Source organism: Arachis hypogaea, chromosome 14 (genome assembly GCF_003086295.3).
Source record: "Arachis hypogaea cultivar Tifrunner chromosome 14, arahy.Tifrunner.gnm2.J5K5, whole genome shotgun sequence".
NCBI lineage: Eukaryota > Viridiplantae > Streptophyta > Magnoliopsida > Fabales > Fabaceae > Arachis > Arachis hypogaea.
The window spans coordinates 105,280,764-105,304,430 of NC_092049.1; the positions used below are offsets into that span (position 1 = coordinate 105,280,764).

At 38.7% G+C, this 23,667-nt stretch overlaps 1 non-coding gene across 1 annotated transcript; it reads right to left on the reverse strand.

Annotated features, from left to right (window-relative positions):
• Positions 1-3,050: 3,050 nt before the first annotated feature.
• On the reverse strand, positions 3,051-3,158 carry LOC112745844 (small nucleolar RNA R71). Its single transcript, XR_003173752.1, has one exon. It is a non-coding gene; the product is annotated as a small nucleolar RNA R71 (small nucleolar RNA).
• Positions 3,159-23,667: the final 20,509 nt, after the last annotated feature.

Consider the following 23,667-nt stretch of genomic DNA (forward strand, 5'->3'; position numbering starts at 1 on the left):
TCTACACCTTGTCTGTGGTATTCCGAGTAGGATCTGGGAAGGGATGACTGTGACGAGCTTCAAAATTGTGAATGTTGGGCGCAGTGATAGTGTGCAAAAGGATATAGAGATCCTATTCTGACGCTAGTGAGAACCGACAGATGATTAGCTGTGCGGTAGCTGTGCCTGGTATTTTTCATCCGAGACGAGAAATCCGACAGTTGATTAGCTGTGCAGAAACCGTACCTGGTATTTTTCATCCGAGAGGATCATACAGCTTGCCATGGAAGGGAGCAAGCATGATTGGATGAAGACAGTAGGAAAGCAAAGGTTCAGAAGCAACAAAGCATCTCCAAACGCTTATCTGAAATTCCCACCAATGAATTACATAAGTATCTTTATCTTATTTTATGTTTTATTTATCTTTTCAATTATCAAAATCTCATAACCATTTGAATCCACCTGACTAAGATTTACAAGATGACCATAGCTTGCTTCAAACCGACAATCTCCGTGGGATCGACCCTTACTCACGTAAGGTATTACTTGGATGACCCAGTGCACTTGCTGGTTAGTTGTGCGGAGTTGCAAAAGTGTGATTGCAATTTCGTGCAACAAGTTTTTGGCGCCGTTGCCGGGGATTGTTCGAGTTTGAACAACTGACGGTTCATCTTGTTTCTTAGATTGGGTAATTTTATTTTATGTTTAAGCTTTTTATTTTTATTTTCGAAAAAAAAATAAAAAAATTTATTTTCTTAGTTTTCGAAAAATCATCCAAAAATTTTTAAGAATGAATTCTAGAGCTTCATGAAATATGTTGAAACCTGGCTGGCTGTTAAGCCATGTCTAATCTTTTGGACTGAGGTTTTCACTTTCCCTTGTTAAAAGGACATGTCTGTATTTGTTATGCTAAAGCTTGGCTGGCCATTTGACCATGTCTAATTCTTTTGGATCGGAGTTTTAGACTAACATTACATGAATCCTGGAATTCTTATTAAAAATTTTGAATTTTGTTTATTTTCTTTTTCCAAAATTTTTGAAAAAAAATACAAAAAAAATTTAATAAAATCATAAAAACCAAAAAAATTTTGCGTTTCTTGTTTGAGTCTTGTGTCAAATTTTAAGTTTGGTGTCAATTCCATGTTTTAATTTTTCTTTAATTTTCAAAAATATATGCATTGTGTTCTTCTTTGATCTTCAAGTTGTTCTTGATGATTTTTTTTGTTTAATCTTGTGATTTTCTTGTTTTGTGTTTTTTGTTGTTTTTCATATGCATTTTCGAATTCATAGTGTCTAAAGTTTAAAAATTTCTAAGTTTGGTGTCTTGCATGTGTTTCTTTTCTAAAAAAAATTCAAAAATATGTTCTTGATGTTCATCATGATCTTCAAAGTGTTCTTGGTGTTCATCTTGACATTCAAAGTGTTCTTGCATGCATTATTTGTTTTGATCCTAAATTTTAATGTCATGTGTCATTTTGTTGTTTTTCTCTTTCTTCATTATTTTAAAAAAATCAAAAATAATATCTTTTCCTTATTTTACTCATAAATTTTGAAATTTTGGGTTGACTTAGTCAAAGATTTTTAAAATTTAGTTGTTTCTCATTAGTCAAGTCAAAATTTCAATTTAAAAACTTTATCTTTTCAAATCTTTTTCAAAATCAAATCTTTTCCATTTTTCTTTTAATATTTTCGAATTCCTTCTTAAAATTTTTCAAAATCTTTTTCTTATTTTTCTTTTAATGTTTTCGAAAATCTTAAATCAAATTTTCAAAATCTTTTTCTTAATTTTATTTCATAATTTTCGAAATCTTTGCTAGCATTTAATGTTTTGATTCAAAAATTTCAAGTTTGTTACTTTCCTGTTAAGAAAAGTTCAATCTTTAAATTCTAGAATCATATCTTTTAGTTTCTTGTTAGTCAAGTCATCAACTTTAATTTTAAAAATAAAATCTTTTTAATTTATTTTTCAAATCTTTTTTAAAATAAATTTCAAATCATATCTTTTTTAAAATTTTAATTTCAAAATCTTTTTCTGACTTCTTATCTTTTCAAATCTTTTTCAAATTAACTACTTGACTTTTTGTTTGTTTTAAATTTTAAAAGTTTACTATTTCTTATCTTTTTCAAAACCATCTAACTACTTTTCTCTCTCATCATTTTCGAAAATTAACTAACAATTTTTTTCAAAAATCTTTTTTAATTAATTAATTTATTTAGTTTTCAATTTGCTTTTATTTCTTTTCTTAAATTTTGAATTCTAACTTATAATTAAAATAAAAACAAAAATATTTTTTTCTTTTAAATTAATATTCGAATACTCCCTCTCCCATCTCTTTCTATTTATTTAATTATTTACTAACAATTATCTTCTACTCATAATTCGAACCCTCTCCCTCTCTCTGTGTTCAAATTCTTCTTATTCTCTCTCTACATCATTCTTCTATTCTTCCATTCTTCTACTCACATAAAGGAATCTCTATACTGTGACATAGAGGATTTCTCTTCTTTTCTGTTCTCTTCTTTTTTATATGAGTAGTAACAGGGATAAAGACATCCTTGTTGAAGCTGATTCTGAGCCTGAAAGGACTCTGAAGAAGAAGCTAAGAAAAGCTAAAGCACCACACTCTAGAGAGGACCTTACAGAAATTTTCAAAAAAGAAGTAGACATGGCAGCCGAACCCAACAACAATGGTGGAGATGCAAGGAAGATGCTTGGTGACTTTACTGCACTAACTTCCAACTTCTATGGAAGAAGCATCTCAATTCCTGTAATTGGAGCAAACAACTTTGAGCTTAAGCCTCAATTAGTTTCTCAAATGCAGCAGAATTGCAAGTTTCATGGACTTCCATTGGGAGATCCTCATCAGTTTTTAGCTGAATTCTTGCAAATCTGTGACACTGTTAAGACCAATGGGGTTAATCTTGAGGTCTACAGACTTATGCTTTTCTCCTTTGCTATAAGAGACAGAGCTAGGATATGGTTAGACTCACAACCTAAAGAAAGCATGAACTCTTGGAAAAAGTTGGTTAATGCTTTCTTGGCCAAGTTCTTTCCACCTCAAAAGATGAGCAAGCTTAGAGTGGAAGTCCAAACCTTCAGACAGAAGGAAGGTGAATCCCTCTATGAAGCTTGGGAAAGATACAAGCAATTGATCAGAAGGTGTCCTTCTGACATGCTTTCAGAATGGAGAATCTTATGTATATTCTATGATGGTCTGTCTGAATTGTCTAAGATGTCATTGGACCACTTTGCTGGTGGATCTCTTCATCTGAAGAAAATGCCTGTAGAAGCCCAGGAACTCACTGAAATGGTTACAAATAACTAGTTCATGTACACTTCTGAAAGAAATTCTGTGAATAATGGGATGACTCAGAAGAAAGGAGTTCTTGAGATTGATACTCTGAATGCCATATTGGCTCAGAATAAAATATTGACTCAGCAAGTCAATATGATTTCTCAGAATCTGACTGGATTGCAAGCTGCATCTAGCAATACTAAAGAAGCCTCCTCTGAAGGAGAAGCTTATGACCCTGAGAATCCTGGAATGGAAGAAGTGAATTACTTGGGAGAATCCTATGGAAACACCTATAATCCTTCATGAAGGAATCATCCTAATTTCGCATGGAAGGATAAGCAGAAGCCTAATCAAGGCTTCAATAATAATAATGGTGGGAAAATTCGGTTTGGCAATAGCAAGCCTTTCCTATCATCTTCTCAGCAACAGACAGAGAATTCTAAGCAGAGCCTCTCTGACTTAGCAACCATAGTCTCTGATCTATCTAAGACCACTCTCAGTTTCATGACAGAAACAAGGTCTTCCATCAGAAATTTGGAGGCACAAGTGGGTCAGCTGAGTAAAAAATTTACTGAAATCCCTCCTAGTACTCCCCCAAGCAATACAGAAGAGAATCCAAAGAGAGAGTACAATTCCATCAATATACCCAAAATGGCCGAACCTATAGAGGAGGAGGAGGCAGTGATTTCCACTGAGGAAGACCTCAATGGACGTCCACTGACTACTAAGGAGTTCCCTAATGAGGAACCAAAGGAATCTGAGGCTCATACAGAGACCATAGAGATTCCACTGAATTTACTGTTGCCATTCATGAGCTCTGATGAGTATTCTTCTCCTGAAGAGGATGAAGATATTATTGAAGAGCAAGTTGCTCTGTATCTAGGAGCAATCATGAAGCTAAATGCCAAGCTATTTGGTAATGAGACTTGGGAGGATGAACCTCCATTGCTCATCAATGAACTGAATGCTTTGGTTCAACTGAAATTACCTCAGAAGAAACCAGATCCCGGAAAGTTCTTAATACCTTGTACCATAGGCACCATGACCTTTGAAAAGGCTCTGTGTGACCTGGGGTCAGGTATAAACCTCATGCCACTCTCTGTAATGGAGAAACTAGGGATCTTTGAGGTACAAGCTGCAAGAATCTCACTAGAGATGGCAGACAAATCAAGGAAACAGGCTTGTGGACTTGTAGAGGATGTCTTAGTGAAGGTTGAAGGCCTGTACATCCCTGCTAATTTCATAATCCTAGACACTGGGAAGGATGAGGATGAATCCATTATCCTTGGAAGATCCTTCCTAGCCACAGTAAAAGCTGTGATTGATATGGACAGAGGAGAGTTAGTCCTTCAATTGAATAAGGACTACCTTGTATTTAAGGCTCAAGGATCTTCTTCTGTAACCATGGAGAGGAAGCATGAAAAGCTTCTCTCAAAACAGAGTCAAACAGAGCCCCTACACTCAACTTCTAAGTTTGGTGTTGGGAGGCAACCATTAAGCTCTGAGTCTCTGTGAAGCTCTCTAAGAGCTCACTATCAAGCTATTGACATTAAAGAAGCACTTATTGGGAGGCAACCCAATGTTATTTAATTATATTTATTTTATAAACATTTGTTTTCCATTGTCATGTTATGTTTTCTTTAGGTAGATGACCATGTGGAGTCACAAAAATAACTGCAGAATTAGAACGGAAGCAAAAACAGCATCAAAAATAGCACACCCTAGAAGACAGGCTTACTGGCATTTAAACGCCAGTAAGGATAGCAGAATGGGCATTTAATGCCCAGTCTGGTAGCATTCTGGGCGTTAAATACCAGAATTGGTAGATAGACTGGCGTTTAACACCAGAAAAGGGTGTCTGGTGTCTGGTTGGCATTAAACGCCAGAAAAGGGCATCAGCCTGGCGTTTAACGCCAGGAAAGGTAGCAGAGTTGGCGTTAAACACCAGAATTGGCACATAGAGGGCGTTTAAACGCCAGAAAGGTGCAAGGACCAGAATTCCTTGACACCTCAAGATCTGTAGACCCCACAGGATCCCCACCTACCCCATCTCTCTTTCTTCCTTCTTCACACTTTTCCATAACACTCTTTCCCAAACACCATTCACCTATCAAATCCTACCATCTTCCCCATAATCTCTTCACCACTCATATCCATTCACTATTCCCCAACAACCCATCATAAAACCTCACCTACCTCACCATTCAAATTCAAAACATTTTCTCCAAAACCCAACCCCTTCATACACGATTTCCCTCTCTTTCTTACCCTATAAATACCCCTTCTTACCACCTTCAATTTCACACATCATAAACACTTAAATCCCCCTTGGCCGAACTCAAACCACCCCTCTATCTCCTCCATTTCTTCTTCTTCTTCTCCTTTCTTTCTTCTTTTTCTCGAGGGCGAGCAAACCTTTTAAGTTTAGTGTGGGAAAAAGCTCTACTTTTTGTTTTTCCATAACCATTAATGGCACATAAGGCCGGAGAAACCTCTAGAAAGAGGAAAAGGAAGGCAATTGCTTCCACCTCTGAGTCATGGGAGATGGAGAGATTCATCTCAAAAGTCCATCAAGACCACTTCTATAACGTTGTGGCCAAGAAAAAGGTGATCCCCGAGGTCCCCTTCATGCTCAAAAAGAGTGAATATCCGGAGATCCGACGTGAGGTTCGAAGAAGAGGTTGGGAAACTTTCACCAACCCCATCCAACAAGTCGGGATATTAATGGTTCAAGAGTTCTATGCTAATGCATGGATCACTAAGAACCATGATCAAAGTGTGAACCCAAACCCAAAGAATTGGCTCACAATGGTTCGGGGGAAATACTTAGATTTCAGTCTGAAAATTGTAAGGTTGGCATTCAACTTGCCAATAATGAGAGGAGATTCTCATCCTTTCACTAGAAGAGTCAACTTTGATCAAAAGTTGGACCAAGTCCTCATAAACATCTGTGTGGAAGGAGCACAATGGAAGAGAGACTCAAGAGGCAAGCTGGTTCAATTGAGAAGGCCTGACCTCAAACCTGTGGCTAGAGGATGGTTAGAGTTCATCCAACGCTCTATCATTCCTACTAGCAACTGATCCGAAGTAACTGTAGATCGGGCTATCATGATCCATAGTATCATGATTGGAGAGGAAGTAGAAATTCATGAGATCATATCTCTAGAACTATACAAGGTGGTTGACAAGCCCTCCACTTTGGCAAGGTTAGCCTTTCCTCATCTCATTTGTCACTTATGCAATTCAGCAGGAATTGTCATAGAGGATGACATCCTCATTGAAGGGGACAAGCCCATCACTAAGAAAAGGATGGAACAAACAAGAGAGCCCACTCATGGACCTCAACAAGAGCATGAGGAAGTCCCTCATCAAGAAATCCCTAAGATGCCTTGATAAACCCCTATTTTATGATTCATCTTGTGCTTAATTGAGTGTTTTTATCAACTCTTTACCCACTTATTCATGTAAATTGCATGGTTTTACTATTCCTTCCTTATTTTATGATATATGTGAAAACATATTTCCTGTGCCTTAAAAATATTAAATTTAATTATCCTTTATTATCATTCGATGCCGCGATTTGTGTGTTAAGTATTTTCAGGTTTCATAGGGCAGAAATGGCTTAGAGGACAGAAAGGAAACAAACAAAAATGGAAGGAAAGCAGAAAAATGGAGTTTTGAAGAAAACGCAGCGATGCGAACGCATGGACGACGTGCACGCGTGGACGACGCGGATGCGTGCCTTTAGCAGAACGCAATTGACGCGGACGCGTGACCCACACGCACGCGTGACAGACGCCACGTGCAGGAATCTGCAGAAAACGCCCTCAGCAATTTTTGGGCCCCTTTTTTGCCCAGATCCAAGTCCAGAGACACAGATTATAGGCTATAAAGTGGGGGAATCCACCCATTCAAGAGGGAGAACACAGATCATATCGAACATGATACAACATTAATAATTTACAATTTTAGGATTAGATGTAGTTTTTAGAGAGAGAGGTTCTCTGCTCTCTCTTAGGTTTTAGGATTAGGATTTCTTTTACTTTATGGTTATTACTTCAAATGTCAGGTTCAATGTTCTTTAATTTATGTTTCTATTCTACTTTTATTTATTCTAATGCTTTTACTTGTATCTGACTTATGTTGCCCAATTGGCTTATGAACTTTTCATGTTAAGATTTGAATATTCTATTTAATGCAATTTGAGGTATTTCAGGTTAATGATTATTTTACTCTATTTATAATGCTCTCAATTTAATTTAGATTTCTTCTCTCTTTGCTTTGGTTGAGTAATTGGTGACACTTGAGTTATCAAACTCAGCTGTTGATTGAAAATTGGAATTGCTGATTGATTTGGATCCCTCTAAAGCTAGTCTTTCCATAGGAGTTGACTAGGACTTGAGAAATCAAGTTGATTGGTCCACTTGACTTTCCCTTATTTAGTAAGGGTTATCTAAGTGGGATTAAAACCCAATTCTCATCACACCTGATAAGGATAACTAGGATAGGAATTCCAATTCTTATACCTTGCCAAGAGATTTTATAATTATTAATTTATTTTTCTTATCATTTAAATTACTTGTTCAAACCTTTCAAAAACCCAAAATTATACTATTTTCTTTAACCAATAATAAATCATACCTCCCTGCAATTCCTTGAGAAGACGATCCGAGGTTTAAATACTTCGGTTTATTATTTTTATTGGGTTTTGTTACTTGTGACAACCAAACTTTTGTACGAAAGAATTTTCTGTTGGTTTAGAAACTATACTTACAACGCGATTATATTTGTGAATTTCTTTACCGATAGAAATCCGATCGTCAAAATGGCGCCGTTGCCGGAGAATTGCAAACGTGTGCCTTATTATTGGTTATTGTAAATATTTTCTTTTGCTTGTTTATTTGTTTTTATTTTTGTTTTTAATTTTTATTAGTTACTATGAGCTCTCACCCCCATCGCTTTGAGTTTGGTTCTAATGCTGTTAAAAGGAATGGAAATTATAACAGGAACATGCATCAAGGTCGAAACAATCAAAGATGGAAGGAGCCACGAGGATCTGATCAACCCTTTAGGCAACAACACCCTCCAAGATACCATGGACCACGACCATTCCAGAATGCATGTCAAGACAATAGTTATGGTGGACCCTTTCGTGACAACCAACACCCACCAAATTACTATGGTCAAGAGCCATTCCGAGGTGCATACCAAGATGATAGATATGGTGGACCCCCATCATATGCCTATGAACCACCTCCTCAATACAGCTTTGAACCACCACACTCACAAGTCCCCTACCACCATTCACCTCCATATGACCCTAACCCATATCCACACTAATTCCAATCCAATTACTCCCAAGAACCACCACTTCTCTATGCACCATATCCATATCCATCAACCCAAGAATCAAAGGAGCGTCTCAAGGAAACAGTGGAAAAATTTCATGTAACCCTTCACCAATTGAATCAAGCGATAAATCGATTATCTTCCCGACGTTTGGACACTCAAGAAACCCCCATGGCTCCATGTGGACAATCTAATGAAAAACGTAGCATGAAGGAGATACTAGAAACTCCAGTGGACAGTACGGAGCATGACTTTGTACTGGAACAAGTGGAGGAAGCTGTAATTATCGAAGAAGAAGAATTGGTTAAAGATTTAGGAGACGCTGAACCTCCATGAGAATCCAGAATTGAGGAGAATTCCGTCAAGAATTTTGCAATTGATGCTAAGGAGGGCAGTGCACAACCCCCAAACAGGTATCTTATGAAGAACTGGACGGAACAACTCAACAAGCGAGTTTCCTTAGTAATGATAATCACGAGTCAAGTTCTCCTAGTAATGAACTTGCATCCGCAAGTGAATTCTTTGAGATTGAAAAATATTCCCCAAGTGAATACGAAGATGATGCAGAGGTAGCCTTTTCTCAACCTCCAAATTATGACTCGAGTGATGAGGAAGATATCGAAGACTTTGATCAATATGTGGTTACAATTGAAGAAGTTTGCAAAGAAGTAGAGGAATTCACAGAAGAATACAAGGGAGTAGAGCTTGCAAAACCACTGGAAACACCTATCCCAAGACCATTACCGCCCAATACAAACTTCAAGAGGGTAAAACCCTTAACCTTTATCTTTACTTTTTCACTTGAATATGGTTTACTTGAAATAGATGGACAGCTTAGAGCTATTTGCGGCTTTAAGAGTAAAAGGGAAATGGCTCGTGCTCAGAGCTAGTATGCAAGATTCAATGAGGTTCCACGCTTCAATTTGAAGTGCAAGGATTGGTATCAAGTTCGATTGAATGAGTCTCGGAAGATGTTTGGTCATCTTGGTGAGAATACAACTTCCAAACCACCCGGCTGGAAAAATATAAATCGAGACAAAGGCGGGTGCAAAAGCAAGGTTTGGGATCCTGGAATCTATTCTGACATTCAACACCCCGGGAGCCTGAGAACCTGTTTGAAACTGCTCAAGGGCTTTACATGCCTAGTTTGGGACCTGATGATCGGATAATTTATACGCTTTTTTGGCATTGTTTTTAGGTAGTTTTTAGTATGATTTAGTTAGTTTTTACTATGTTTTTATTAGTTTTTATGCAAAAATACATTTCTGGACTTTACTATGATTGTGTGTTTTTCTATGATTTCAGGTATTTTTTGGCTGAAATTGAGTGACCTGAGCAAAAATCTAATTCAGAGGCTGAAAAAGGACTGCAGATGCTGTTGGATTCTGACCTCCCTGCACTCAAAATGGATTTTTTGGAGCTACAGAAGCCCAATTGGCGTGTTCTCAATTGCGTTGGAAAGTAGACATCCAGGGCTTTCCAGCAATATATAATAGTTCATACTTTGCCCTAGTTTAGATGACGCCAACTGGCGTTCAACACCAAGTGATTCTGACCTCCCTGCACTCGAAATGGATTTTCTAGAGCTATAGAGGCCCAATTGGCGCGCTTTCAATTGCATTGGAAAGTAGACATCCAGGGCTTTCCAGCAATATATAATAGTTCTTACTTTGCCCAAGCTTTGACGATGCAAATTGACGTTTAACGCCAAGTCTTTACCGTATTCTGGCGTTAAACGCCAGAAACAGGTTGCAAACCAGAGTTAAACGCCAGAAACAGGCTACAACCTGGCGTTTAACTCTAAAAAAAGTCTCTACACATGGAAGCTTCAATGCTCAGCCCAAGCACACACCAAGTGGGCCCTGGAAGTGAATTTCTGCACTATCTATCTTAGTCTACTTAATTTCTGTAAACCTAGGTCATTAGCTTAGTATAAAAACTACTTTTAGAGATTTATTTTGCACCTCATGACATTTTCTACACTTCACATTGTATTTCTAACGGCATGAGTCTCTAAACCCCATGATTGGAGGGGAGGAGCTCTGCTGTGTTTCGATGAATTAATGCAATTACTACTATTTTTCATTCAATCACGCTTGTTTCTATTCTAAGATATTCACTCGCACTTCATCCTGATGAATGTGATGATCCGTGACACTCATCATCATTCTCACCTATGAATGCGTGCCTGACATCCACCTCCGTTCTATCTGCACTAGCTTGAGTGTGTATCTCTTAGCCTCCTGGTTTATGATCAGAGTCTTCGTGGTATAGGCTAGAATTATTGGCGGCCATTCCTGAGATCCGGAAAGTCTAAACCTTGTCTGTGGTATTCCGAGTAGGATCTGGGAAGGGATGATTGTGTTAAGAATTACAAAATAACCATAGCTTGCTTCAAGCCAACAATCTCCGTGGGATCGACCCTTACTCACGTAAGGTATTACTTGGACGACCCAGTGCACTTGCTAGTTAGTTGTGCGGAATTACAAAAGTGTGATTGTGATTTTGTGCACCAAGTTTTTGGCGCCGTTGCCGGGGATTGTTCGAGTTTGGACAACTGACGGTTTATTTTATTGCTTAGATTAGGAAAAATTTTTCTTTTTGGTTTAAAGTCTTCTATTATTGTTTTTGGTTAAAATTTTAAAATCCTTATTTTATTTTTCTAAATTATTTTCAAAAATTTTCAAAACCAATAACTTCATGATTTAGTCTTCTGTTTGAGTTTAGTTTCATATTTTAAGTTTGGTGTCAATTGCATGATTTTATTTTTCTTTCAATTTTTCGAATTATATGTTCTTAGTTCTTTCTTAATCTTCAAGTTGTTCTTGTTTATTTTCCTTGTTTGATCTTTAGTTTTTCTTGTTTTGTATTTTTTTTCTTGTGCATTTTCGAATTATTAGTATCCAAAATATAAAAATTTTTAAGTTTGGTGTCCTTTGTGTTTCTATTTTCTAAAAATTTTAAAAAAATTTGTTCTTGGTATTCATCTTGATCTTCAAAGTGTTCTTGGTGTTCATCTTGACATTCAAAGCTTGCTTGTTTGTTTTGTTTGTTTTGATCTAAAAATTCTAAGTTTGGTGTCATTTTATTGTTTTTCTCTCTCCTCATTAATTTTAAAAATATCTTTTCCCTTTATTTTAACTAAATTTTCGAAATTTTCCTTTAAAAATTTAGATTTTTATCTTATCTTAGTTTTAAATTTCAAAATTCAAATCTTTTTCAAAAAAACAATAATTTCATATCTTTTTCAAAATCATTTTATTTCAATTTTCAATTTTCAATTTTCAAAATTTGAAAATCTTTTGTAAATTTTTTCAAAATCTTTTTCCTTTTAGACATAATTTTAGAAATTCTTGTCCTATTTTACTATTTTGATTGAAAAATTTTAAGTTTGGTGTTTCCTTGTTAAGAAAATTCCAATCTTTAAAATTTTAAAATCATATCTCTTTCAAATCTTTTCCTTTGTTTACTTTCTTACAAGTATCTTTAATTTTAAGACATATCTTTTTCAAAACCCCCTAACCACTTTCTCTCCTTCCAATTTTCGAAAATCATATCCAAAATTTTTCAAATTTTTTTAATTAATTAGCCATTTTAGCATTCGAATTTTTTTATTTATTTTTTTATTTTACTTTTTCTCTTAATTTTTGAAAATTATATTTTATTTTCCAATTATTTTATTTTATTTCTTTCTTTTAATTCGGTTTATCCTTAATTAAATAATATATATATATATATATATATATATTGTAATCCACATCATCTCCCTTTCTCCATCATGGACTTAAGTGGAAATGAACAGTCCAGAAGGACTCTGGGGTCATATGCTAACCCCATTACTGCTGCATATGGGAGTAGCATCTGTATACCTCCCATCAAAGCAAGCAGTTTTGAGTTAAATCCTCAGCTTATTGTCATGGTGTAGCAAAATTGCCAATATTCCGGTCTTCCACAGGAAGAACCTACTGAGTTTCTGGCATAGTTCTTGCAAATTGCTGATACAGTACGTGACAAGAAAGTAGATCAGGATGTCTACAGATTATTACTGTTTCCTTTTGCTGTAAAAGATCACGCTAAGGGGTGGTTAAATAACCAACCTACAGCAAGCATAAGAACATGAAAACAGTTATCAGACAAATTCTTGAATCAATATTTTCCTCCAAAAAGGATGACACAGCTAAGGCTGGACATCCAAGGCTTTAAACAAGAGGATGATGAATCCCTTTATAATGCCTGGGAGAGGTACAGATGGATGCTAAGGAAATGCCCCTCTGAAATGTTTTCAGAGTGGGTGCATTAGACATCTTCAACTATGGGCTTACAGAAAAAGCTCAGATATCTCTAGACCACTCAGCTGGTGGATCTATACACATAAGAAAGACTATTGAAGAGGCTCAAGAGCTTATAGATATAGTTACTAGAAATCAGCATCTGTACATAAGTAATGAGTCCTCCATGAAAGAAGAAGCTAAGGCAGTATCAATTGACTTTAGTCCTCAGGAACAAGTTGCTGAACTCAATCAGCAACTATCTTCTATAACAAGGCAGTTAGCAGAATTTAAGGAGATGCTACAAGAAACCAAAATTGCTAACAAGGATATAGAATTACAATTGAATCAAACAAAACAGCAGTTATCAAAACAGATAACAGAGAAGTGCCAAGCAGTTCAATTAAGAAGTGGAAAAACATTAAATATCTCAACTCAAGGCAGTAGAAAGCCAAGAAAGGAACAGTTGACAGAGGATGAGCAACCTGCTACCCAAAATCCCTCTGAGGACAGTAAGAGCCCAGAGAGGAATAAGTTTGGCATTCAAACGCCAGAAAAGGGTTGGAATCCGGCGTTAAATGCCCAATCCACGTCCAATCCTGGCGTTCAAACGCCAATGAGGAATCAGATACCTGCAAGTGCTGATAATAACTCCCTCAGGAAGGCTTCTCAACCTGCCTCTGTAGGAAATAAACCTGCAGCAACTAAGGTTGAAGAATATAAAGCCAAAATGCCTTATCCTCAGAAACTTCGCCAAGCAGAATAGGATAAACAATTTGCCCGCTTTGCAAACTATCTCAGGACTCTTGAAATAAAGATTTCGTTTGCAGAGGCACTTGAGCAAATACCCTCTTATGCTAAGTTCATGAAAGAGATCTTAAGTCATAAGAAGGATTGGAGAGAAACAGAAAAAGTTTTTCTCACTGAAGAATGCAGTGCAGTCATTCTAACAAGCTTACCAGAAAAGCTTAAGGATTTAGGAAGCTTTATGATACCATGCACATTGGAGGGAACTTGTACCAAGACAGCTCTATGTGACCTTGGGGTAAGTATCAATCTAATCCCTGCATCCACTATCAGAAAGCTTGGCTTGACTGAAGAGGTTAAACCAACCCGGATATGTCTTCAACTTGCTGATGGCTCCATTAAATACCCGTCAGGCATAATTAAGGACATGATTGTCAAGGTTGGGCCATTTGCCTTCCCTACTGACTTTGTAGTGCTGGAAATGGAGGAGCACAAGAGTGCAACTCTCATTCTAGGAAGACCGTTCCTAGCAACTGGACGAACCCTCATTGACGTCCAAAAAGGGGAGATAACCCTAAGAGTCAATGAGGATGAGTTTAAGTTGAATGTTGTCAAAGCTATGCAGCATCCAGACACATCAGAAGACTGCCTGAGCATTGATATTATTGACTCCCTGGTGGAAAAGGTCAATATGACTGAGAATCTCAAATCAGAGCTAGAGGACATTTTTAAAGATGTTCAGCCTGATCTGGAGGAACCAGAGGAAATAAAAGAACCTCTGAAAACTTCTCAGGAAGAGGAGAAACCTCCTAAACCCGAGCTTAAACCACTACCACCATCCCTGAAATATGCATTTATGGGAGTAGGTGACACTTTTCCTATAATCATAAGCTCTGCTTTAGAGCCACAGGAAGAGAAAGCACTAATTCAGGTGCTAAGGACACACAAGACAGCTCTTGGGTGGTCCATAAGTGATCTTAAGGGCATTAGCTCAGCCAGATGCATGCACAAGATCCTATTGGAGGATGATGCTAAGCCAGTTGTTCAACCACAGAAGCGGCTAAATCCTGCCATGAAGGAGGTAGTGCAGAAAGAGGTCACTAAGTTACTAGAGGCTGGGATTATTTATCCTATTTTTGATAGCCCCTGGGTGAGCCCTGTCCATGTTGTCCTTAAGAAGGGAGGAATGACAGTGGTTCATAATGAAAAGAATGAACTGGTTCCTACAAGAACAGTTACAGGGTGGCGTATGTGTATTGACTACAGAAGGCTCAATACAGCCACCAGGAAGGATATTTTTCCTTTACCATTCATAGACCAGATGCTAGAGAGACTAGCAGGTCATGAATACTACTGCTTTTTGGATAGCTATTCAGGTTACAACCAAATTGCAGTATATCCTCAGGACCAAGAGAAAATAGCATTCACATGTCTATCTAGAGTATTCGCATACAGAACAATGCCTTTTGGTCTGTACAATGCACCTGCAACCTTTTAGAGGTGCATGCTCTCTATCTTCTCTGATATGGTAAAAAAATTTCTAGAAGTCTTCATGGATGACTTCTCAGTATTTGGAGACTCATTTAGCTCCTGTCTTAACCATCTAGCACTTGTTCTGAAAAGATGGCAAGAGACTAACCTGGTTTTAAATTGGGAAAAATGTCACTTTATGGTGACTGAAGGAATTGTCCTTGGGCATAAAATTTCGAACAAGGAAATAGAGGTGGATCAAGCTAAGGTAGAGGTAATTGAAAAATTACCACCACCCACCAATATTAAGGCAATCAGAAGCTTTCTGGGGCATGCAGGATTCTATAAGAGGTTTATAAAGGATTTTTCAAAAATCGCAAAACGTCTTAGCAATCTGCTAGCTACTGACATACCATTTGTTTTTGACACAGGGTGTTTGCAGGCCTTTGAGACTCTGAAGGCTAAGTTGGTCACAGCACCTGTCATTTCTGTACCAGACTAGACATTACCATTCGAATTAATGTGTGATGCTAGTAACCATGCTATTGGTGCAGTATTGGGACAGAGGCATGACAAGCTTCTGCACGTCATTTACTATGCTAGCCGTGTTTTAAATGATGCGCAGAAAAATTACACAACCACAGAAAAGGAATTGCTTGCAGTGGTTTATGCCATTGACAAGTTTAGATCTTATTTAGTAAGATCAAAAGTGATTGTGTACACTGACCATGCTGCTCTAAAATATCTCCTCACAAAGCAGGATTCAAAACCCAGACTCATAAGATGGGTGTTACTTCTGCAAGAGTTTAATATAGAAATAAGAGACAGAAAAGGGAAAGAGAATCAAGTAGCTGATCACCTGTCCCGGATAGAACCAGTAGCAGGAGCATCCCTCCCTCCTACTGAGATCTCTAAAACCATTCCGGATGAACAATTGTTTGCTATTCAGGAAGCTCCATGGTTTGCAGACACTGCAAACTATAAGGCTCAGTAATGTCAAGCTATTGACAGTAAAGAAGCGCTTATTGGGAGGCAACCCAATCTTATTTATCTATGTTAATTACTTTTTCATTTCATTTTCCATTGTTATTTTATGTTTTCTTTAGGTTGATGATCATGTGGAGTCATAAAAACAGCTACAGAATTAAAGCAGAATCAAAAATAGCATCAAAAATAGCACACCCTGGATGACAGACTTACTGGCATTTAAACGCCAGTAAGAAGCATCAGACTGGCGTTTAACGCCAGAAAGAAGCATCAAGCTGGCGTTAAACGCCAGAAACAGGCTACAGCTTGGCGTTTAACGCCAGAAACAAGCACCAAGTTGGTGTTCAACGCCAAGAAAGGGGGAAAAGCTGGCGTTTAACGCCAGAAACAAGCAGCAGTCTGGCGTTAAATGCCAGGATTGCACTCTAAGGTCGTTTTGCACACCTCAATGGAGCAGAGATGCTAAGTCCTTGATCCCTCAGGATCTGTGGACCCCATAGGATCCCCACCTACCCCACCCTCTTTTCCATACTCTCTTCATCACTCACATCCATCCATCATAAACCCCTCATACACACTATCACCCTCCCTTGGCCGAACCCACCACACATCTTCATCTCCTCATTTCTTTCTTCTTTTGCTCGAGGACGAGCAAACATTTTAAGTTTGGTGTAAAAAAAGCCCCGCTTTTTAACTTTTCATAACCATATGTCACCTTTCATGAGATTAGAGAAGATCAAAGAGCTATGAGGGAGGAGCAACAAAGGTAAGAAAGAGACATAGAGGAGCTCAAGAGCACCATTGGTTCTTCAAGAGGAAGAAGATGCCATCCTTACTAAGGTGGACCCGTTCCTTAATCTCCTTGTCTATTTATTTTTTCTGTTTTTGTTCTCTATGCTTTATGTTTATTTATGTTTGTGTCTTTCTTACATGATCATTAGTGTCTAGTGTATATGCCTTAAAGCTATGAATGTCCTATGAATCCATCACCTTTCTTAAATGAAAAATATTTTTAATCACAAAAGAACAAGAAGTACATGATTTCGAATTCATCCTTGAAATTAGTTTAATTATTTTGATGTGGTGACAATACTTTTTGTTTCTCTAAATGAATGCTTGAACAGTGCATATGTCTTTTGAATTTGTTTTTTATGAATGTTAAAATTGTTGGCTCTTGAAAGAATGATGAAAAAGGAGAAATATTATTTGATAATCTGAAAATTCATAAAATTGATTCTTGAAGCAAGGAAAAGCAATGAAAAGCAAAGGCTTGCGGAAAAAAAAAAGAAAAAAAAGCAATCAGAAAAAGCCAAGAGCTCTTTAAACCAAAAGACAAGGGTAAAAATGATCCAAGGCTTTGAGCATCAGTGGATAGGAGGGCCCACAGGAATAAAATTGTGGCGTAAGCGGCTAAACCAAGCTGTCCCTAACCATGTGCTTGTGGCGTGAAGGTGTCAAGTGAAAAGCTTGAGACTGAGCGGTTAAAGTCGTGATCCAAAGCAAAAAGAGTGTGCTTAAGAACCCTGGACACCTCTAATTGGGGACTCTACCAAAGCTGAGTCACAATCTGAAAAGGTTCACCCAGTTATGTGTCTATGACATTTATGTATCCAGTGGTAATATTGGAAAATAAAGTGCTTAGGGCCACGGCCAAGACTCATAAAGTAGCTGTGTTCAAGAATCAACATACTGAACTAGGAGAATCAATAATACTATCTGGATTCTGAGTTCCTATAGATTCCAACCATTCTGAACTTCAAAGGATAAAGTGAGATGCCAAAACTGTTCAGAGGCAAAAAGCTACTAGTCCCGCTCATCTAATTGGAGCTAAGTTTCATTGATATTTTGGAATTTATAGTATATTCTCTTCTTTTTATCCTATTTGATTTTCAGTTGCTTGGGGACAAGCAACAATTTAAGTTTGGTGTTGTGATGAGTGGATAATTTATATGCTTTTTTGGCATTGTTTTTAGGTAATTTTTAGTATGATTTAGTTAGTTTTTACTATGTTTTTATTAGTTTTTATGAAAAAATCACATTTCTGGACTTTACTATGAGTTTGTGTGTTTTTCTGTGATTTCAGGTATTTTCTGGCTGAAATTGAGGGACCTGAGCAAAAATCTGATTCAGAGGCTGAAAAAGGACTGCAGATGCTGTTGGATTCTGACCTCCCTGCACTCGAAATGAATTTTCTGGAGATACAGAAGCCCAATTGGTGCGCTCTCAATTTTGTTGGAAAGTAGACATCCAGGGCTTTCCATCAATATATAATAGTCCATACTTTACCCAAGATTTTGACGATGCAAATTGGCGTTTAACGCCAAGTCTTTACACTATTCTGGCGTTAAACGCCAGAAACAGGTTGCAAACCAGAGTTAAATGCCAGAAATAGGCTACAACCTGGCGTTTAACTTCAAAAAAGTCTCTACACATGGAAGCTTCAATTCTCAGCCCAAACACACACCAAGTGGGCCCCGGAAGTGGATTTCTGCACTATCTATCTTAGTCTACTTAATTTCTGTAAACCTAGGTCACAAGCTTAGTATAAAAACTACTTTTAGAGATTTATTTTGCACCTCATGACATTTTCTACAGTTCACATTGTATTTCTGACGGCATGAGTCTCTAAACCCCCTGATTGGAGGGGAGGAGCTCTGCTGTGTTTCGATGAATAATTGCAATTACTACTGTTTTTCATTTAATCACGATTGTTTCTATTCTAAGATATTCACTCGCACTTCATCCTGATGAATGTGATGATCCGTGACACTCATCATCATTCTCACCTATGAACGCGTGCCTGACAACCACCTCCGTTCTATCTGTACTAGCTTGAGTGTGTATCTCTTAGCCTCCTGGTTCATGATCAGAGTCTCCGTGGTATAAGCTAGAATTATTGGCGGCCATTCCTGAGATCCGGAAAGTCTAAACCTTGTCTGTGGTATTCCGAATAGGATCTGGGAAGGGATGGCTGTGATGAGCTTCAAACTCGCGAGTGTTGGGCGTAGTGACAGATGCAAAAGAATCAATGGATTCTATTCCAACATGAGTGAGAACCGACAGATGATTAGCCGTGCGATGACAGCGCATTTGGACCATTTTCACTGAGAGGATGGATGGTAGCCATTGACAATGGTGATCCACCAACATACAGCTTGCCATGGAAGGAGCCTTGCGTGCATGAAGAAGAAGACAGTAGGAAAGCAGAGATTCAGAAGACAGAGCATCTCCAAAACCTCAATCTGTTCTCTATTACTGCATAACAAATATTATTTATTTTATGTTAATTACTTCTCATAAACCCAACCATTTTTATTATTAATTTCCTGACTAAGAATTACAAAATAACCATAGCTTGCTTCAAGCCAACAATCTCCGTGGGATCGACCCTTACTCACGTAAGGTATTACTTGGACGACCCAGTGCACTTGCTGGTTAGTTGTGCAGAATTGCAAAAGTGTGATTGTGATTTCGTGCACTAGGACCCCGGAGGTTGTTGGCATTCCAAACATTGGTGGAGATTTTTGGATGAATTCAAGCACAAGCCACCATAACAGGGAACTCAACAAATGTCCAACTTAAGGACTTTAACTAAAAGTGCTATGTGGGAGACAACCCACCATGGTATGATCGTTCCTTTTTCAATTATAATTTTATTTAGTTTTGTTTGTTTTTGAGTTTTATTTTATTTTATTGAACCTGGAATTATTCATAACATCCGCATTAGCATTGCATTTTGCATCCTGCATAAAAAAAAATACACCCCACGCATGAGCATGGGCCACGCGTGGGCGTCGATGCGAAATCGACGTAACAATCCTACGCCCAGAGAGTTGGGCTGGAATCGTGTGGCTGGTATGCGTTAGGCACAAATTGGGCCACGCAAATGCGTCAACAATGCGAACGCGTCACCTACACTTCACTTAACCCACGCGAAAGCGTGAGCGACGCATACGCGTCGCGTGGATATTGTTGCCCCCTAAATGGAAACAGAGAGTTGCGCCAAAACGACGCTGGAATTGTGCGTTTAGCACAATTCTGAGCGACGCGTATGCATGCCCTACGCGTACACGTCAACTTCATTATCCCTCATTTACGCGATCACGTCAGTGACGCGTTCGCGTGATTGCCTTTCTATCTCAACCACGCGATTGCGTGTTCCAAGCGTTCGCGTGGATTTGAATCCACTTAACACTAACCACGCGAAACCCTAGCCCATTTCGCGTCACCCCCCCAATCCCCCTCTGCACTCTCTCTTCTTCCCCCCCCAACCACAACACCACCACCTCCCACCGAGTCGCCCCACCGTCGCCGACCAGCCCTGCCGCGCCACCCTCGCCGGAACCACCCCCCTTCTTTTCTTCTCCCCTTCTTCCTCCTCTCCACTACACTTCTCCCCCACTGCCGCACCGCCCAGTACCGCGCCGCCACCACCCAGGACCTCCGACCGGCCACCAAGTCCCCAACCCTCCCCTCCTCACCTCTTCTTCTCCTTCCCTCCCCCATAACCCCCTTTAACCCTTAACCACTACACCTCCACCCTGCCTCCACCGAACCGCCGCCGTGACCGCCTCCCAGCGCCGCCGCGTCATTGCCACCACCAACACCATCTCTCTGAGCCCTAATTCTGTTCCTCTGCCCACTAGGTTCCGCCAATCACCGATTCCCTTTTCCGATTACTTAGTTAGTTGCATTTTTTTCAAAATTAGGATAGTTAGAGATGCATGATCTTAGTGGATTTTAGGTGGTTAGGTAGCTAGGATGTGGTTAGTGGATTTAGGCATGATAATTGCACCGTTCTTGTTACTTGTTTTATCTATTTCGCTATTTTGACTCTGCTATGCTACTAATGTTGTTCATATGCTGCTCTTTACTATTCTCTAATGCAGATTGAGTCTGTTTATCTGGAATTCATGTGAATTACTATTTGTTACTCTTCTCTGCACTTACTTATTATCATATGAACTGTTTTTGCTGTTGTCTATTACCCGGGAATGTTCAATTTTTAGCCAAAATTCTGCCCAATTTTTTTCAGCAACTTGTTTTACTTAACATGAATTAGTTTTGGAATTTTTAAGTTTTGCACTAATTGGTTTCAACCAAACCAATTCATGAATGCACGGGTTAGCTCTCTTACTCTTTTTGATTCCCTTAGTCATTAAATAACATTATTGATGATTGCACTTTCATTTTACAATTTCTACGATTAATCATCAATAATCTGCAATAATTCCTTGAATGTGAGTTACTTGTTATCCAAATTTGTGCAATTTTAGTTAATTGAAAACCACAAACACCATGCCACTAACTTTAACCCTTTTTTTAACTCTTAACTACTTTAACTTTCTAACTTTTTGCTTTCAACTAAACACTTTAACACCACTTCAAGGCATGAGTATTGTTTTTCCTAATTAACAAAGAATTCCGCATATCATAGATTTTGGATTGTAATCTTTCTTCTCCAACTTTTAACTTGTATATAATCCAAAATCTTACATTTCTTTAACTCACTTCATGCTTCTATTACTCTTTTTGCCATTCTATGCTTATATTGATAAAATCCTATTTGCTTACCTGTTTTCCTGCCTTATTTCTTAAATTATATCCTGAAATTTCTGCTTTTCAGGATGTCTGACCCTAAAAGCAAAGGAAATGGCAAAGCAACCACTGGCAACAGGAAAAGAGAAGAATCCTCTACCTCTATTTTGGATATCCTCCATGACGATTCCTGGCGGGAAAAGAATTTTACCCCGCAGGAACAGGCTGATCAGTTGGTGCCTGCCACTGACCCAGAAAAATTTGCAAACAAATACTATGAGCTGAAGTATCCGATCTTTGCATCTTCCAGAAACCTATACCTGGAACAGACACTCAAAATTCCAGAAGAACTCAAACAATACACCTCAGACTAAATTAAATAGAGAGGCTGGTTCTTCTTGGAGAGAAACTTGACTGAGATCAACTCATCCTGGGTCAGAGAATTCTATTGTAACTACTTCAAAACATCCCTGGATGCAGTACAGCTTAGAAGCAAATAAATTCTGGTTACTGAGGAAGCAATTGAAGAGATCCTCCAGCTCCTACCTAAATCGGATAAACCAGATGGTTATCAACAGGCTGAAGAGGACATGAGATTCATGAAGTTTGACTGGGACGCAGTGAAGCAAAGAATCACTATTGATCCTACTGTCCCATGGGTCATGGGCAAGTCCACAGTAACCCCAAAAGGAATAAAGATAATCTATCTGAATGATGAGGCTCGATTTTGGCAGCAGATTCTGAGTAACTACGTGATGCCGAGCACTCATGAGACAGAGATGCCAGCTGCTATGATTACCCTCATCTGGTGTGTGATGGAGGGAAAAGACTTATATCTGCCCCGCTTTATCCGGTATTACACGGCCAGAGTCCATGTCAGAGGCACCCTTCCTTTTCCATACTTGATCACTCAGCTAGGCCACCGAGCTGAGGTGCCCTGGGAGTTGGCAGATGAGAAGCCAACCGTCGCCGACTGCAAGAAGATCATCCCTCACAGCAAGAAGTTTCAGGCTTTGGGCTACAGACCTCTATTCCTCACTGACTCTGCTGAGGCTGCCACATCTTCTGCTGCTCCTTCAGCCCCTACTGCACCAGCCACCACCACAACACCCTCACCTGCTTCAGAGCCCATCTACCACCTCGTGCATCGCCTATTTGACCGGTTGGACCAGATGGAGCGTCACAATCAGCGGCGATATGAGAGATCTGAGCGTCGCAACAAGAGACGCTATGAGCATTTAAAGTTGATGATCCGATCTGACCACCATGACATCCCCTCCGAGCCCGACACCCCTTCTGAGCCATCCGAGGCGGAGGCGGACGATCATGAAGAGGAGGCCGCATAGAGAGAGGCTGAGCAGGCAGGACCTGAGCAGGCTACCCCACATCATGAGGAGCCCCATTAGATACAGCCCGCAGATCCAAAGGTCCCTCTGTAGACAGAGCCTCCACTTCAGCAGGCAGACCCTCCGACACTCATATAGACTGTAGAGCCTCAGACCACCACAGAGACACCTACTACACATCCTTCCGGAGATGACACTTCTTCACACCCAGCTTGAGTGAGCATCGAGGACGATGCTATTATTTAAGTGTGGGGAGGTCGCCATCTCTGGCGAATCTTTTTGGTGAACCACTTTCAGACTCTCTTTTTATCCTATTTTTATTTCCTTTTCTGTATTTTATCTTATTTGTCTTTCAGTACTTGCACATTTTTCTTTTGCTGTATTTTTACTTTATTTTTACATTTTGCACTTTGGTTTATATACATATCTTAGATATTTAGTTTAGTTTGCACTTTTAGCTTATTAAGTTCTGATATAGAATATATGGATTAATTAGTTTAGTTTACCCTTTTAGCATACGAGAACTTGGTTTAATTGAAAATAAAGAAAGAGTAAACTAGAAACTTTAGTATAACAGAATCACAACAATCCACACACTGTATATATATAGCAATAAATGTGAGTTAATTAACAACATTTCTTCAAGGAAGAATACTAAATTTTTTAAGAACCATTCAAAGATTCACA